The sequence below is a fragment of the Rhamphochromis longiceps genome, linkage group LG7 (genome assembly GCF_057381845.1).
Source record: "Rhamphochromis longiceps isolate RC_006_pf linkage group LG7, R_longiceps_female_GT1.1, whole genome shotgun sequence".
NCBI classification, from domain to species: Eukaryota; Metazoa; Chordata; class Actinopteri; order Cichliformes; family Cichlidae; genus Rhamphochromis; species Rhamphochromis longiceps.
In genome coordinates this window covers 54,954,157-54,973,178 of record NC_140563.1, presented here as the reverse complement: position 1 = coordinate 54,973,178, position 19,022 = coordinate 54,954,157, and the positions used below count along the sequence as shown (strand labels likewise).

The 19,022-nt window shown below is 39.6% G+C and overlaps 1 protein-coding gene and 1 long non-coding RNA gene across 2 annotated transcripts in view; both read right to left on the bottom strand.

Annotated features, from left to right (window-relative positions):
• The window catches only part of LOC146666374 (netrin receptor UNC5D-like), a 195,277-nt gene that overhangs the window by 80,198 nt on the left and 96,057 nt on the right, over positions 1 to 19,022 (bottom strand). The gene's annotated exons all lie outside the window — the stretch shown is intronic.
• On the bottom strand, positions 8,682 to 12,916 carry LOC146666376 (uncharacterized). The gene is made up of 2 exons (XR_014912768.1): positions 10,511 to 12,916; positions 8,682 to 10,449 (listed from the first exon to the last, which is right to left on the bottom strand). It is a non-coding gene; the product is annotated as an uncharacterized LOC146666376 (long non-coding RNA).

Here is a 19,022-nt window from a genome sequence, read left to right as displayed (position 1 = left end):
AAGGATCCTCTTTGTTAAGGAGCCAATTGCCTTCAGAACCTAAAGCCCTGCTCTTAACAGGAAGTGGTTGTAACACTTTATGAACACACAGACCCAACACAAAAAATTTGTTTTTTTTTAAAGTCTTGATCTTAACGCAAGTCTATGACACAATTAGGAGGAATGGCACAAAATTTCTCCTCATTATTGAGCTGAAGCTTCTTGCTGTATAGGTGGCTTTATAATGTACTGTTTTCCAGGATGTGCTGTGTGTGATTGCTCAGTTTTTTTCAAAAAAGAAAAAGTTTGAGTGTTATTTGTTAAGTCAGATGGGCTTATAATTTTTATGTAATGCATTTTTTGTTTTTTCTCTCTGCATCAAAATAAAACTACAATAAAAGTTAGAGATTCTTAATTTTATTGTAAATGATCAAACATTCAAACTTGACAATCTGCAGTAAATATTTTCTTCTGGGTTAACTGATCATTGCTGTCTTTGCAGTATGGTTTTGGGCACCACTGATATAAGAATTTAAAGACTGATATCAACAATTGTGATGATTTTAAAAATCTGACATTCTTATATGTTGGTCATTTAATTATTGTTTTGTTTTTCAGACACACAAAACATTAATGTCTACTTGTTTAGTTACTTGTTTATACTCGTGTCTGCTTGGATCAGCTGGTTGTTAAGTCTGTGGCGTAACAAACATGCATGTTGCCAACAGGGAAATTGCAAAGTGCAGCATCAGCACTCATAACATGGTTGAGGGGAGTATTCCATACCTCTTCTTTACTTTACTTTTTATTTATTGGCTGTTGTAAATACTGATACCAATAGCTAATATAGCCCGTTAATTTTGGTCACCCTGAAAAGCTGCTTGCTGCAACAAGCACTTTTTATTCCTGCTGTAGTGAGAGGAACTGAATATACAGCAAGGCATGAAGTGCCACATAGACGGGTTTGATAATTTCTGTTCCTTCATTCACACAAAGCATGCTTACTTCAGTTTGAAAGAGTCATAATGGATGAAAAAGAACTTACATTTGCGGTTTCTGTCACCACATCACCACTCTCTACACTTTGAAGCTTTTTTTTAAATGCACATTTACTCACTTGTGTCCCTTTTGTGGCTCCTGGGTCTCTTGTCTCATGCATAATGTTCACTGTAGCGAATTGAATTAGATTGCTTTCTGTCACAGAGGCACATGTGTGACCTCTGATTTCAAACTTCCAACAGGTGTAAGGCACCAAAAACAATTCTCCAGCGTATACCATTCAGTACAGAGATTATAAGCACGACAACAGTGCAAAGACGAGAAAAATGTGTTTGACTGTGTGGGCGTTTGCAGGAAACAAAGGGAGAAAAACAAAGAAAGGAGGAGAATGTATGGCTTTAATAAAATGCAACATTCCCTTAATGTGTTGTCCAATATTCAAAGCCTGAAACATTTTACAGCACGTCTCATGTTTTGTATTATTCTTACATATGAGTAACTGGACCTCATTTAATGTTCTGTAGATGGAGCATTGGTAACATAATTACAACTAAAACATATCTTGCATCTCCAGTTCTCTTTTAATTAGCCTGGGAAACCAAATAAATGACACAACAAACTGGAGAGAAACACAGGAAATGGTATTAACTCACACGAGAGGTTTCAGGATAAAAATAAGTAGAAGCAGCTGTATGTACACGGGTTAACAAAAAAACATACTAATTAATTCTAAATTTGTTGATTAAGGGTCAGTGGCATAATTATTTGTTAATTATTTCACCGTGCTGCCATTTCAGTCACAGTTTGAAAAAAGAAGGTGCAAAGTTTCTTGGTGAACCAGAGACACATTTGTGGATTTGCTGCTATTTGCCTTTGTGTAAACACTGACTTTCAGGCTAATGTGTCTTTGTAAATACATGAATAAATACAGCTTGGCAATGGTCAACGCTGCATTAATTATATATGCCCAGTGTGAGGTGTCTTCATAGGCACTATTGACGCAAATCGGTGCAGCAGATGGATGGTCTAGTTTGAGGATCAGAGGTGAAGCTAGCAGAGGAGATGGGGGTGGAAGGAGATTGGTGAAGCAGATGATAGGTGGGTGTTGAAGATCGTGAGAAGCACTGGGGGAGCATCTGCTGAGATCACCGAGTGTACAGGAGGAAGACAAAAAAAAAAAATGTTTAGCATTTTCAGGAAATGCACATAAGCCATGAGTCTGAACTAAAATGCGCTAGTTTTATGCTCCTCAGTTATGACTCTTTACTGTTATTGACACCCCCCCCCCACTCCCACTCAAGATTTTTGAATGACAAGTATGCCACAGGAGAAAGATAGATATGGAACAATAGGATTTCTTGATCTCCTGGTACAATGGCAAATGAGGCGCAGAACATGTGAAATTTTGATTATGTTTAGTATCTGTGATTCAACCACATCAAAACCCATCAGCCTCTAGCAAGAGGTGTCCTGCTGACAAGATGACAGGTAATGAACTGTTAAACTCAATGTGTTATGCGCACCAGCAGGATGCACACAAATACTATGCCCCAAAACAGACTCCACTATGCACAACCCATTGATAGCTTTGGCAATAACTTGCCAAACTAAAGTCTGATTAACAACGCTGGTCCACAGATAATAGATGGATTTTATACCATTATTTTAAGTCACACTTCTGTTTCCTCCCTACAGTTTTTCTCCTCCCTATCCCCAGGCAAGTCTCACAGTGACTTCAGTCAGACTGCAGTAATGCCCGGAGCGCTAAATCTACTCTCCAACTTGTAATTTCTTTGCACTGTGAGTCACACAAGCAATATGTTTCTGCTCTGCCTCTCAGAGTCTTAAAACCAGCATGGCCTCAGCCGAAAGAGATGCCAGAGCGCTTTGTTCAAATATTGATGCAAACCTCTCATCTGTCATCTTAGGACACAACGCTCTCACACATACACGCACTCAGATAATGTGCTCTGTGCAACTGAAGCACTGACAAAGACACGCATGCCAGATGTTGTCCAATCAAAACAACAACAGACAAATGTTGACTCTTTACTGTTATTGACTACTTTAGCCTCTGAAGACCACTTCTTTTTACTTCTTTTAGGTGCTAGTATTCCTGAGCTCATTCAATTCACATTTACATGAACAAAGCAAGAGAAAATGTGCTTGTTCCTCTTTATCAGCAATACCCTGCTTCACATGGGAGCTGCTCAGTATGACCAAACTCTTATCTTTTGGACAACAGCCCAACTGTAGCAGTAGGGGGTTGGACGCCTGGATGGTGAAAAATAAAGGAGGGAGAAAGCACTACTCATCCCAATGAAGATTTTTCCCACATATGTTAGTGAGTGACTGGTCAGGTGTTAGCACTGGTGCACTTGAGTTTAATGACTTTAAACAACAAGCTCACAAGTTAGAATTTACTTTCTATCCTGACAGGCTCAAATATGATAGTGCTGAAGGTGCTACAGTGTCTTTTAACTTGACACGTCAAATCTTATTGGGCAATAAAGAAGTCCTTGCTCCAAAATCAACACCTTCAAAGTTGACTGAAACTTGCAGCTGCCCACATCAAAAAGCTAAACGCTTTCTAGAGAAAAGTTTTATGGTTTTATGGTCAGACGAGACAAAAACTAGGCTAACTGGTCCCAGTGATAAGAGGTACACCGTAAAAATCCTAAAAAAACACTAATATTCTGGCAGCCGGGGCGCCAAAATAATACCAGAAAATAACAGAAAATAACTTTCTCATGAAAATACGGTTAGTAATGACAATATAGTTTGTTGCCCTAATTTTACATGGGATTGTGCCTTTTTCAAGTGCTTTTAAACATTAAATTAGGAACATTTTAATGTGATTAAACAATGAAATTACCTATAAACAAGGTCAATGACTGCGGTAATAGGAATAATAATAATAATCCACTTTATAATTCCCCTCTGGACATCACCAGTCGGTGGTAGGTGAAGTGTCTTGCCCAAGGACACAACGACTGAGACTGTCCGAGCTCGAAACGGCAACCTTCTGATTACAAGGCGAACTGCCAACTCTTGAGCCACGATCGCCCTAAATGACAATAATAATTATTATTATTTGATGTAAAAGTTTATAAGAATCATTTTATATATTTTTTCCATAGCATTACATTTGAATTTAACAGTTCAATCTTTCAAATAACGGACAGATATTTGTGAAATTATGATACATTTGTGAATGTATTTTAACAATCTAAATATGCATATGTACAGACAGATACATTTAACAAACAAAACAATTATGTTTTATTACATTTACAGTGATTTTACGTTAATTTACATTTGAAATGTATAATCAGTCTATTTATGTGAATTTAATGATATTCTACAAGAACAGTACAAAACTGTAAAATACACAGTAAAATACTTTTATATTACATTTTTTACAGTGTATGTTAGGAGTATTAACGAACACAAAACACTGTACAAGATGTCAAGCATGGTGTTGGTGGCATCATGCTCTGGACCTGTTTTGCTGCCAGTGGTCCTAGCACACTGCACAAAGTGGACTGAATTATGAGGATGGAGGACTGCTTCCAAATTCTTTGTATTCACCTCAAATCAACAGCTAGATGGTGTCTATGTCTATTTCCCCCGTCTATGTTCTCACTTTATTTTGGCACTCCTTCGCCTCTTGTGCTTTGTATTTAGTTTTATTTCCTGCTTGACTCGTTACCTAGATTCTGTTCATGTCCTGTAGCTGTGTTCACTTCCTCTAATTCCCCTCTTGTGTATATATAGTTGTGTATTCCCCCCAGTCGTTCTCACAGCATCCTGTTTTTGCTGCTTGTGTCTTCCTTGCCTGAACTATAAGATCACTGCAAGGACCTTGTTATTTGGAGTTTGGACTTTTCTACCAGCTTAAATAAAGATGCACTTTCAGTTTATTCTCCTGCCTTAAGAGTCTGCATTTGGGTCCTCCTCCTGCAAACCCATGACACTTTTGAGTGTGTTTGGTTTAGAGAAAATCTAAAATAAATTCACACCTGTGCACACAATTATTGTTTTTTAAATTTATGAAAGTTAATAAAGTTTGCCAGAATATTAATATCTAGATGGGAGGCATTTCAAAGCAGCTTCAGGAAATTTGGTACGTTTGTGTAGAAACTGTGGCCTGCTTTTTGCTGTTATGATTTCTTAATACCTTCAGACATATAATGTTTTTCTAAAGCACCACAGGAATAGTTTGTTGTCAAAACAAAACTATGTGCACTTCAACATAACAAAGCAGTGCATGTGTGCGTACAGTTGCAGTTTTGCATGAATGTGTGTCACCTACAAACACCCAGGTGGTATATGTGTCTTCATTGCTATTGTGACAGCTTGCCAGGCTGATTTTGGCAGGTGGGAGATAGTGCTTCCCTCAGCTCTCCCGATAATCAAAGAGTAAACAGGCTGAAGCAAAAGTGGGTTACCTGGATGTCAAACTGACAGAAAAAGTCTCCAATCTCCATCCCATCAACAATTTCTGTATAAGATTTTGCTTTTATACAGATTAATATAGGAAGGGGGGACAAACCTATCCAAATAAATGCCACACACATTCTCATATGCCTTTCATCAAGGATCCCACTAGAAGGCTTTTTATTCCACCAAAGAAATGAGAAGTGTAAACTAAAAATATAACAAATAAGCTCCAGACTTGTATCTGCACAGAGTGCAGGGATAATCCTAGAAAATCGAGTCAGAGTTGTGACTTGACTTTTTAAAACTTCTAATGACCAGGTCTCAGTGATGGACAGTTCCAATTTACTCATTATGGTGTCTTGATATGTGAGCATTTTAATTTAATATTTTGTTGGACTCAAGTATTTCACTTTAAATTTGCTCACCAAACAACAAACAAACCTCTGTCCTAGAAACTGTGACATAATCACTGGCATCATGTCCAACTAATATCACGCACACATATGGACACTGTTCTCTTGGGAACCAGATGAGAGGCAGCCAATCAGAAGTCTTTTAACATGGGGATCCTTCCAGATACAGGAACTTTCGTTTTCCTTTTCTGGATGGAGGATGAACTGATGGGCTGAGCTTAGAAGCCAGCATCAGGTAAAAATGGATCTTTATTTTATTTAATTTTTTAAAAATTATGAATCATACACATGGAAATGAGCACAAGAGGTAAATTATACATCCCATTTATTTCCATTGTATGGAATAGATTATTCGATGTAAGAGTTGCTGATGAACGAGTAATTGCTTTGATACAATTCTTGCTCAGCAGTAGCAAGCTACTAATGCATTTTTATTCAGCAAATAAATTCTCATGCAGTATTCCCATTTTCTACCTACAGTAGGAGGAAGGGAGAGAAACTAAAGTGAGGTGTATTAGATTATTCTGTTATTATATGTTACCTTATATATGTAATCAAAGTAGTTGAATTAGAATACTGCTGTAGATCACATTATACCCTTTAATATAGAGTGTGTGAGCTGTATGTAGTTTAGTTCTCATTATACTTTTGAGTTAACAGAACATATTCACATATTAGTTCATTAGATAAATGTGCATCACTCTGTATCCTTGATCTGCTGGGAATGTGTTACACTGTTTTCTTGACATGCTTAATTGTTGAATCATGAAGAGAAGGTTGTAAGCAGGAGACTCTGTGTCTAAAGACAGGGGAGCTAGATAGACCACATTCCACACCCCCACCTTACAGAAAGCAGAGAAACAACTGCCGAGGTCATAACTTAGGCGCTGTAACAGAGAAAAAATGTGATGTTTTGGCTTTTACGACTAGCTGGGGGCCACTAGAGACTATAAAAAGCTGAGCAACCCGTCACCATTTTGAGACATGTGCCTGACCCTCTGGTAGCATCTCTCCCGTCCGGACGTTGTAATGCTCTTATTGTTGAATTGTATGGAAATAAATGATTGTTGATTGAGCATTTATACACCGAGTATTGTCCTTCCTTCAGCCCAAAGATTCAAAGAATTGGGAGAATTCAACAACTTGGTGCCGTGTGACCCAGATCTTTGGTGTGCTGAGGAGGTGCAGATTTGACCTTTGGTGAGATCGTGAGGCGAGGTGAACAGAGGACCGGTCCAAAAATAAAAAGGTAAGCACAGCCTGTTGTATTATAAATACCAAATGTGCATATTGGGCTTTCCAAATTAATCTGTTCACTGAGTTACACGTATTTTCACAGTAAATTTGTCGGTGTCTGGTTTTTGGCGCAAGATACTAACAACATAAGTTGAGGCTGAATTCCAGTGTGTTAAATAAACTGCTTCTACCGAGATACTAATAACATACTACGTTGGACTAGTTGGGGCAGGGATAGCTCAGTAGGTAAAGTGGTCGCCCCATGATCGGAAGGTCGGCGGTTCGAATCCACTTAACGGCTACCCTGAGGTACCCCTGAGCAAGGTACCGTCCCTACACACTGCTCCCCGGGCGCCTGCTTAGTGGGCTGCCCACTGCTTCACTGAGTGAATGGGTCAAATGCAGAGAAAAACAAGTAATTTCCCCATGGGGATCAATAAAGTATCCATTATTATTAGTTGCAGTAAACTGCTTCTACCGAGATACTAATAACATACTACGTTGGACTAGTTGCAGCCACTTTACCTTCCACATTTAATTTTGTCTAATACTGGCTTCTGTAGCAATAATACGTTAGAATTTCTTCTGAAGACGCGGCCATTAGTCCAGTACATTGAAGTCGAGGTTTGTTTATTTTGTTTATGGTGTCAGTGACGTCCTGGCTTTTGCCGGCTATGAAATAGAAGTTGATTTAAGGAAAAGCAGATGCTGGCTTCACGGTGCAGTTGGACGCTGGCAACGCGAGAGCGAAACACGTCCGTAGGTTTGGTTTATGATACGGCGTGTTCCGGTGGTGCGGCCGTGAAGTGCAGTAGTGGTTGGTGCTAATTTTAGTACATTGAACAGAGGTTTTGACGGTGGTTTGTGGTGTCAGTCGAGTTTTAAGGGCTGCGGTCATAATACAAAGTAAAAATTAAGTACATAGCAACACCTGGTTTATGATGTCAGGTATAACTTCGGGGATGCAAGCATCACTTTTATGATGCGACTTTGCCCCGTGGTGGCGGTCATAAGCGCAGAGAAAGGGGTATTTTGGTCTATGGTGCAGTGTGCTTTAAGAAGATCTAATAGTTGAGCTCAGAGGTTTCTGTGTAAAATTCCCGCTGAGGAAAAGTGTTGTGTGTGAGTGTGAAGGCGCGCTCTGGGTGCTGTTTTGTGGGTAAAGCGCGCACTGAGTGAGAGTGTGAGTGAGGCGCGCTCTGAGTGTGTTTTTTGTGTGAAGTGTGAAGCGTGAACACAGTGACAGTGACGGTTGATGTGTTTGATTAGGAGGACATTAGAGCAAATACACATTTTAGGATCAAAGGTTGATGCCTAGTGTACCTGTGGAACTTTGCCCTAGGAGTGGCGACCCTCCTGTCCGTGGACGCGTGGCCAGGACCGGCGTCGTCCGGGTGCCGAGGTGGTGACTTGGGGGGGTGAGGGCCCCCGCATAGCTACGGAAATAACACTGGAACGGCCGTGTAATCACGGGTTCACATTTATTCCGGACTAGAACAAGACACATTTTGCGAACAAACGTTGAGTCTAGATTAGTAAAGAAATATAAAAAGGTTGAATTCCTCGTTTCAGTGGTTGAAATTGTTGTGTGCCTGTCCCCTGACGAGTGTGAAATTAAAATAAAGAGGGAATTTGGAGCCACATGGAGATAGACGGGCATAATTGGGTGTATTACTCTGTGGTGTAATAAAAATAAAAAGGAGAGATAGTAAGAGGTGTGCAGTGGAGAATTATGGAGGAGTAGAGAGAGGAATGTGTTGGGAGACTGGCGTACAGTTTACGCTGTCAAGGTAGGCGGGTTGCCTGCTTATCGGTTTAAAAGTGATGAAAATGAAATTAAAATAAATCTCTTAGTGTGTTAATACAGGAAGCTGCGGACCTGGACCAACTGCCCCCACAAGCACAGCGGCCGAAGCAAAATTATAGGTAATGGGAACCACACCCAGCACGAATCAGCAGCTGTGAAAAAGACAGCAGCGAGGAGAGAATTAGAGGAGAAATTAAGAGAAGTTTTAACACATAAAATTGGGGCCAACGGACTTGTGGAGGTTGGGAAGGCGTCCGGAGCATCACAACAAAAAGGTGAAACAAAAACACACACAAGCAGAGAAATCTGAGAGAAAGGCTCCTTTTAAGGTAACGCCTAGTTTGAGAAAAGATAAAATTAACCTGCTTTTATACAAATGCACATACACGCAATGAAGAAACAGCTTACACTCATGAACACGTGAAGATTTTCCAGCAAGGTTAAAGAAAAATTAACATACTTAAATGATGAAGTCTATACATTACTGACAAAGAAACCCTCTGGGTTGCAGGACAACAATTTAACTAAAAAAAAAAAAAAAGGAACACTGGTCTAACCAACCAGGCAAGACACAACAAATTTAGTGGTTAAAAGATTCAAATTGTGACATGTTTTCTGTTGATTGATTAATAAAAGTGATTACTGAATGAAAGAAAGTTCCTTTTTTGGGCTTTTAAACATGATCTTAAGAATTTTAACATATACCGGTGTTGTCCTGTCAACTTGGTGGGTTAGGAGTTGATTATATCGGGAGAGAAAAAACAAAAAAAAAAAAAAAAAGGGGGAGAGAAGGCTGACACAGGGCCTGGCCCCGTTGTCTCCCCTCTGAATAACACAGCCAACACAACAACATTTTCCTGTTCGTTTGTTTTTGTTTTTTGTTTGTTTTTGTTTTGTTTTGTTTTTGTTTTTTCTATACATATTTAATTACAGGCTGCTTTGCCGGCCCTGAAAGCCGAGGCTGACTGGACTCCTGCTCTCCCCCATACGTGACACTGACCAAATGCTGCAACAGCTGGACCCACAACAACGACCTGAGAATGTCAACAGACCTGCAGGAATGTGATCTCATGCAGCCGAGACGGAGAGCACTAAACCTAAGGCCCGTTTCACTACACGGGGGAAAATTCCCAGACTGCGTCAGCTGACAGAGCTGTGACGAGACGCCCGCCAAGCCCGAATGAAAAGCAAGGCCGAGCGAAAGAATGCTGACCTTGATAACTTTGCATTCACACTGTGCAGGACAGTGATGGACCAACACGGATGATCGGGTGGCGAAAAAGGGCGTGACCGAGACAAGAGGAGTAACTGAGGACAGAAGGCACCTCAGAATGGACAAAAACACAGAAGAAGATGCAGGTTTCACCTGCGGTGAACATCGACACTGGAGAAAGGACTGCCCCAATTGGGGTCAGAACCAGGACGGACTGAATTTTGAGCAGCAGCAGCAATGGTCGCAAACAAACTGAAAAGGAGGGGGGCAGGACCCCAGGGCATGCTTCAGGCCGTGGTTTACCCAGAACACCAGAACAGGAAAGTGATGAACACAAACACCCACACAAACACACACATCTACATGCACTGACTCAGAATGAAGAGAAACAAACACACACACACACACACACACACACACACACACACACACACACGTCTCCAAACACACAGATTCAGAATGAAGTGAAATACACACATGAACACGTGCACTCGTTGAGTGAGTGAGAAATGACACACACACACACACACACACACACACACACACACACACACACACACACACACACACACACACACACACACACATTGGAATGCTGATTCACTGAGAAGTGATCCACATACACACACACACACACACACACGCTGATGCAATGAAGAATGCTTTGCTTATGCTGATATGCAAAATGCTGCACACAAACATCCCAATGCATAATTTTTATGAGGAGCCATTGATTACCATTAAATACTTAGAATGTGTTATATGTCACCCAGAGGGCATTTATGTAGATTTTAGGAATAAGGTCTAAAAAAGTTTGGTTATGAAAACAATGTCTGTGCGTGATGTCTGTTTATGGCTCAAGGCCTTGACTGAATTCTTTGCTGTGCTTCACACAGCCCTGATGAGGAACAGTGGCACAGAGTGAAAATGATGAATTAATAGTGTAAGTTTAGGTTGGAGTACGGCATTTTCTGTGATTGAGTTTTAATTCAAGGAGGAACAAAAGGTGTTACGGCACCTGAGGTTCTCATTCCCACACAATATTGTCCCGGCAGGAAGCAAAATGTTCCTGTGAATTTCTGGTTGATTGTTTGGTTTTGTTTAGCGCTAGCTTGATTTTATCAGTGAGCTTTGGCTTGTGTTCTTTCTCGTAAGCGAGAGAGGGATAGTTTTATGCTTGGACATGTCTGCAACGGGCCCTAGTTTGTGTTATTTTAGTAGTATTTTGTTGGTTATGTCTGTTTTCGTGTTTGTTACAGTGCACTGGAGAAAAAACATCTGAGAGGTGTGATCCACCGGTGGTGATATGTTGATATTTTGTGAGTTTATGATTTAACAATCAGCTCTTTAAACAAGGCCTGAAAGATTGAAATTTAAAGCGCTATAAAATATTATTACTGTAAACAGTTGCAAAGTGTGCTTCTCCATGATTGTAATTGGCTTGGGAGAAATTCACTTATAGGGAACACTGAGAAGTTCTGAGTTTAAAAGGATTGCACCGAGTCAATCCGGCCCAAAAAACAACAAGGAATTGTTTTCCTTTAAAAGGATGACGTCATCTTGCTGGTGATGGAGGCTCGAATAGGTTGCGCGGGAGACTCCATTATCAGCAACATCTGGTATGAATGTGTATGGAGGTATGCATGTGAATGGACTGTGATGGACTGACGACTAAAAGTTTTGACTGACTTGATACTGAGACAATGACTGCACCCACTTTAGGATTAGTAAATGCCAATAAACAATTCATAAACAATTCACCCAGCCGACAAGAGAAGGGTGGATGCTTCGCTTTGTTTTGTTTTGTTTTTTCAGGAGCAGGAGGATAAGAGAGACTGGAGGAGGAGACTCTAGCTTCACATAAGTATGAACTGCAGACTTAACACTGTGGTTGCTGATTTTGAGTTACCGATGTTTGCATTAAGAAAACTGTGCTATATTAGCTGTGTTTTGAGTAAGGTATCATGTTATATTATTGGGAATGCCAAATGCTACAGTGGAGAAGACTTTTGATACCACTCATGACTGGAATATGTTATTATTAACCATAGCAGGCCACTGTAAAAAGTCAATTAAATTTTATAGAGGAAAATCGCCAAAATTGAACAATACCTATGAATGACTGGCCACATTCAGAATAGAGATATGCAATAATAAACATTGGTCCACGTGATTTAGGTTCTCACTTGAAATAGTAAGTTATTAAATGTAGAATATAATCGACAGGGACATTTGATAGGATGTGGTACTGCAAAAGAACAAGAGCAAAGTAAATAAAGAAAATATTGTGTTTAGTTTGGATAAATTCAAATTAAAATGTACCATTACACTCAGAGGATCAATATGAAATAAAACATATGCAAAATTTGTAGGAAGTACATGACTGATAACTGTTCTGTCCTGAGCGTTTGTTTCTAGAGCACCCACTTGACCACACCAACAGTTTCTCGCCACCGAGGAGGGGTACTTGCAAAAAGAATAAAATAAAAATCTGAGTTTAACAAAACATTTTAAATGTAAATATCAAGATTACCTTTCTTTTTCCATGAAATGTGCTTGTGGGCACGCCAGCCATTTTGAAAAGGTGGGCAAAACAATTGGCAAGGCCACACCCCCACACATGTGATATAATTTTAAAGGTACTGTTGCCCTCTCTAAGAAACATCAGGAATTAGAGGAGTGGCAAGTAGAGTATGCGAGCTACAAGCAAAAACTAAAATGTGTACTACAGTGTGCAAAAATGAAATACTGGGTCATCAGGGGGACATGAGGGACATTTATAAAACTAAAAGTCCCACTAACCTTAAAGTGCACTTGAAAAGCTCACACAAGAAGGCTAACCTAGCTTACCTAGAAGACCTCATCAGGGGGAGCACACACCCCCTCCTTGAAGAGCTCACCCACTCAACCCGCATCCCCAGAAAACAGCTAACCCCAGATAAGGCAGCGTGATGTATCCCGAGATAACAGGACTGGGACATCTAAATAAAGGTGTGAAACAATCGCCTTCAAAAGGTTATCAATTCACTTGAACCAAAATTAGGACCACTCGGTGCGGCAAGAGTTAATAGTTATTAGTCTCAACACCCAAGGATAACCAGAAGAGCTTGACTGATATGATGGAACTGAGATTTTGTTACACTTAATTTTTGCAAAACACAAATAAAACCAAATTGAAACTAAGGATTTTCAGAAAATAAAAACTACACTAAACTAGCAAAGAATTGGTAAAAACTAATTACAACTGGTAAAAATTGAAAATCTGGAGTCGAAACTAAATAAAAATAACAACTAATGGAAATGGCGAAAAGTTTAAAACCCTGGTGCAGAGATTGGCAAATCTGACCAGGAAACGTTATAAAATGGATTGTCAGGATAGTCAGCGTTAAAGCCACTTTTGACAGTCCAGACTAGGGTGGCATTGGACATCTTCGGGGCAGAAGAGGGTTGGTGTGACCAAGGTGTGGTTTGGCTTGTTGTATGTACATTTCAAAATGTTACAGCTCTGGATGGACCAGTTACCAGGGCATGGAAGGATGACAGACTTTATTACATGAGGAGAAGGGACATTTTCGGGATCGAAGATCCTCAGGGATGACAAGGCTGGAGCAACGGTACTCGAGAGAAGAATTTCTGATACTTTCTGAGATATGATGTCACCAACCTTCTCTTTTAATTGTCTAGCTCCAATGAATTGACACATGGGAGTGTGTCAAAAAGGGGGAGTTGAGTTTGAACATCAAACAATGGTGATATGAAAATTTCTATGAGTTTATTTTTGTGTTTAATAAATTAGCTATGGTAAAACTTAAGCTTATAATGTGTTAGACTTAGAAAGGGTTCACTAATTTTTGATTTCTTTTACACACACATAGATTATGATTAGAATAAGTCCTGAACATAATATTTTAAACCAAATTTGAATCATTAGAAGAACAATGGATAACAATATTAGATTATCAAGGCTAGGGAGAGAGGTGTTTTGGTTTTCTGTCTCTTGCAGAGAAAGGAAGAGACACCAGACGGGGACCCGGAGATGTGAGGACCCTTCACAGCAGAGACAGATGTAGGGACTGCCGAGACAGCAACTGGGGTCAAGTGTCATGACGTTTGGGCTCCTGGAGAAGATGGATCCCACAAACACAGCAATAACCATGAAGGGGTTGGCGAAAACCAGGAACACCAGACCAACGAGGTTCAAGAGGCTCTTGGCAAAAAGGGGGACACGCCGGTGACCCCAAAATACACAGATCTTTGTTTGAAATCGGGGCAGAATAATCCCCAGAACTGTGCAATGACTAAAGGGTGGTCTAACCCCGGAGGTCGAAGAAAGAAGCTGAGAATCACCCAACTGGAAGACACTGGTAGCTGCAGCAATAAAAATAAAGGTTAAAAGCTCCTTAGACAGAGGTTCTAGTCTAAGTACATTTGAAAGGTATAAGGGGGCATTAAAATGGGAGTGGAAAACTGGAGCACCAAAATAAAGCTGTGGGAGAATTGGGGAGTGATGGGAGAGTCATCTGTAACTGCTGTTATGGTTGTAAATCTAACTTTGCTTGCATCTGAACTGCGTGAACACAGAGGTCATCCCACATATGGTCCACCCGTTAAAGGGGGACAGAGGGCCTCAGGATCAAGAAAACCTGGACCTTGCGACCCTGGAGTGCATGTTGTAAGTGATCTCTTTCAGAGATCAAAAGGGGGAATTATTAGATTATTCTGTTATTATATGTTACCTTATATATGTAATCAAAGTAGTTGAATTAGAATACTGCTGTAGATCACATTATACCCTTTAATATAGAGTGTGTGAGCTGTATGTAGTTTAGTTCTCATTATACTTTTGAGTTAACAGAACATATTCACATATTAGTTCATTAGATAAATGTGCATCACTCTGTATCCTTGATCTGCTGGGAATGTGTTACACTGTTTTCTTGACATACTTAATTGTTGAATCATGAAGAGAAGGTTGTAAGCAGGAGACTCTGTGTCTAAAGACAGGGGAGATAGATAGACCACATTCCACACCCCCACCTTACAGAAAGCAGAGAAACAACTGCCGAGGTCATAACTTAGGCGCTGTAACAGAGAAAAAATGTGATGTTTTGGCTTTTACGACTAGCTGGGGGCCACTAGAGACTATAAAAAGCTGAGCAACCCGTCACCATTTTGAGACATGTGCCTGACCCTCTGGTAGCATCTCTCCCGTCCGGACGTTGTAATGCTCTTATTGTTGAATTGTATGGAAATAAATGATTGTTGATTGAGCATTTATACACCGAGTATTGTCCTTCCTTCAGCCCAAAGATTCAAAGAATTGGGAGAATTCAACAGGTGTTACATGAAAAGTTGCAATCAACAAGCTGCAAAGCCAAGATGACCAACTGTTCTCTGTTGTGTGGAAAATTACTTGCACTGTGTGCGAGATCAGCAAGCCTTTGCTCATAGCATGAGCTTTTGTAATGCCTATTCTTCTACAGCCGCACACCTGATTTAATTAACTGCACCTCTGGAGGAAATATATGAAGGCCTCCAGATTACTAGATGACTTGGATGTCTTAGTTTCACAAGACAAATCAAGTCACTTTTGAGAAATGACAAATGGAGATATGGAGTGTCTTTATTAAAATGTTGTGTGCAGCACTATTATTACATCATCTATCAGAGCTCAGGTTCCGCTTTTGCATTGGTGTCGTTTAGAATCCAAGCCTCCACTGACTGACAGCAATAGCAGACAAAAGAAGATAATTGCTTACTTACTTTTTCCCTTATGGCCTCTGATCCATTTTGTGTTTTCTGACAGGGAAGAGACGGCGACATAATTAAAGGCATTGTGTGGCATATACAATCTCGTCTGCATTCATACCAGCAACCTGACAGCTCACTCTATTGTGAGTGTACTTCGTAAGAGGGCGCGATAAATAAGTCAAACCCCAGCTACTGACCCGCTCGTGCTCTTTTTCCACACATTTTTTTGTTCATGTCTTCCTGAGAGCTTTAATGCTGACCACAAATGAGAGTGGTGGTACTTCAATATTGAACAAATTTATCAATAAATTATTGCCATGTGGCCACATGTGAGCCAAGGCTAAGAATTGTTTTCTTCCATTTTAAATGTTTGAGACTGGAAAAATTACACTCAGATTTTTTTAAAAGTTATTTGCTGCACTTATTTCTTATTATCATTGATTAGCCTGTCATAAAGTACAAGGTGGTTAATGGACCGCAGCTTTTTAAAAGCTTTTCTTCTTCTTTCTGTGTGGTTCTAAATAGGCTCATTTCAAATGTCATTGTATTAAAGTAATGACGATTATAACCTAACATTTATTTACTTTGTCAGCCTGCTTACATTTGTCAGTTGCTACTTAACAAAAATTAATGTTTTGGACTCTAAATTAGTTTTAAAGATTTGGGGCATAAAATTCTGACTTCATTTAGCATTAATTAAGTAATAAATCATTACAGTTCATCCTGACAGAAACATGAAAAACTGCACCAAACTGCACCATATTGCTCTCCACTATGTGACAGGACTTACAAATCGTTACACATAATCAATATCTTAAATTAAAACACTTCTATTGGATTGGTAATAGTATTTTTTTCATTTTATTGTTAGATTTTATCATTTGAAGCTACAGTCTGTCAGTGAAATACTGGTACTGGTGCCTGGTTTGCAACTAAAAGACTTACAGTAGAATTTTTTAAGTCAAAACAATACCAAAATGGGATCCTTTAGTACTGTAATATATTACTTCAAGATGTATCTCAGGAAAAACAGTCTTCCTGTCATTTTGATTATCAGCCTGGATCATTCAGTGAAATTTACTTCTTTTTACTTTTCCTGCTGGAGAATTGAGTCATACCCACAGCCCATAACTGCTTACTTTTGGTGTTAATCCCAAATATATGGCAATATAGACAAATAAAAGGTAAAAGAATCTATGACAACAGTAGAGAGCTGACCCAAGAAACCCAAAGTAGTCTGATTTCTTCATATTTAAAATTTATAACAATCAAACATCTGTACAGTGCTTTTCCATGTCAGCCAGAGTCTTTGCATATATCAAAAGGAAAGATCTCTGATGGCCCCTTAAAAATTTAAGAAAGGAAGTAATGTTATCCTGCAACCCTTCTCTTACCAAGCGTTGTTCTCTCACCTTCTCTCTGATTTTCTTTTGTGAGCATAGACCAGTGGTTCAAAGCACTGCATTGGAGTCCATTCTGGCCTGCATTTTATGTCCCAGTGGAGGCCTTCAAACATTACTTTTAACTACCCCAGTAATGCAGTCTGTGTGGATGGCAAATATGTGATTCAGCCAAAAAGCTCTTCAGTAAATGGCATTCATGTGATCAAGGTAACATGAATAATAAACAAGGGAAATTCAACAAGGGATGTTTTCAAATCATATAGTATACAGACAGCTGTCAGGCATGTTATCTACTGATTTTTTTAATACGACAAGTCACATTCAGATGCACAAAAAATATCATAAACCAGGATTTATTTCATTTTTGAAAACCAAAGCAGCTGAAAAGGCCTGCTTCATTGTGTAACACATGCCAAATGGACTATTTCCTGCTTTGCTTCCAAGTAACTTAAGGACCTCAGTGTAATATGCCAAAGACTCCTAATGAATTTTTAAAGAAACAGAGAAAAAGTTGAAAAAACCCCCACAAGAACTGAAATCTTTTAAGGCTGAATACCCAAATTTGTCAAGCTTAGCTGGACATGGCAAAAGTATGTCAACATAATCTCTTTGCTGTTTTCACACAAATGATGCTTCACTTCGAATAACCAACCAAATGAGCAAGTGAGCAAGGGAGCAGGGCACGCTCAGCACCTTGTGGCATATCCTCTGCACATAGTGTCCCAGATTCCACCTTATGCAACCTGATTATCTGTGCACACCATACAAATACGCATGACAAACAAAAAATAAGAACGCACATTCATTGCTCAGTGTCTCAGGTATTGCAGGCTACCTCGCTGAGCACGAACTATACACTGGGCTTGCTATCTCAGCATAACAATGTGTGAGATTCACAAAAGGGAATGCTGAGTAAAGCCAGCTGAAATTCTAAAGCGGCCATAAGGAGGTTGCTGCGCCATCAGCTGTCCAGATGAATATTGTGAAAATAACATCTACCACTACCTTAGGCAGAAGGGTATCTCTTATTTAGACTTTAATTAACAGGTTATGGCAACTATAAACCCACTGCAACAACCAACCGTCAGAGGCAGTAAGGTTCTGATACATTGATAACTAGTAGCTTTTAGCCTTCAGTCAAAATCACTGCATCTTGGTTTCTTTATCACACACACATAAAGGTCTCATTAAGGAATCTGTTACAACCTAGTATCTCGCCAAAGCATGCAGTAGAGAAATAACTATTGAATGGTTATTAACCCATTACTTTTAAAGGGTACTGTCTCTATTTACAAATGTTGTCGAGATAACCAAACAAAAAAACAAAATGAAAAAAAGATGCCTTGATTCTATTTTTCTCTTTTCTTTCATTAATTGCAGTGTTTTTACTGTGCATGTTCAAACTGAGACGATGATGACAGTAATGTCTACGGAGCTCTGAGCACCCTGTATGAACTACTGGCAATTTAGAACAGCTCATTGTGGATGCAGCTACAGGCTAAAGTTTGGAGTTTTGGTCATTGTTTGCCTAAAACTGGTGACAAAGCAGTTTTCTGTTGCCTGTTAATCATTTTTCACCTGACTCAAAGCCAGTGTCAGAAAAAAGCACTCCAAGAAAAACCACTTTGGATTTCTCTTTGATTTCTTGGAGGAAACTTGGTGACATGTGTGTTACACACTTCGGCTTGATACTGTGCTGTCAGCTGTGTTGCCTTTGGGCAAAACAAAAGGCAAAAGGCTCCCAGTTGCTCTGGTATTCTGGTCAGTGGACAGCAGGA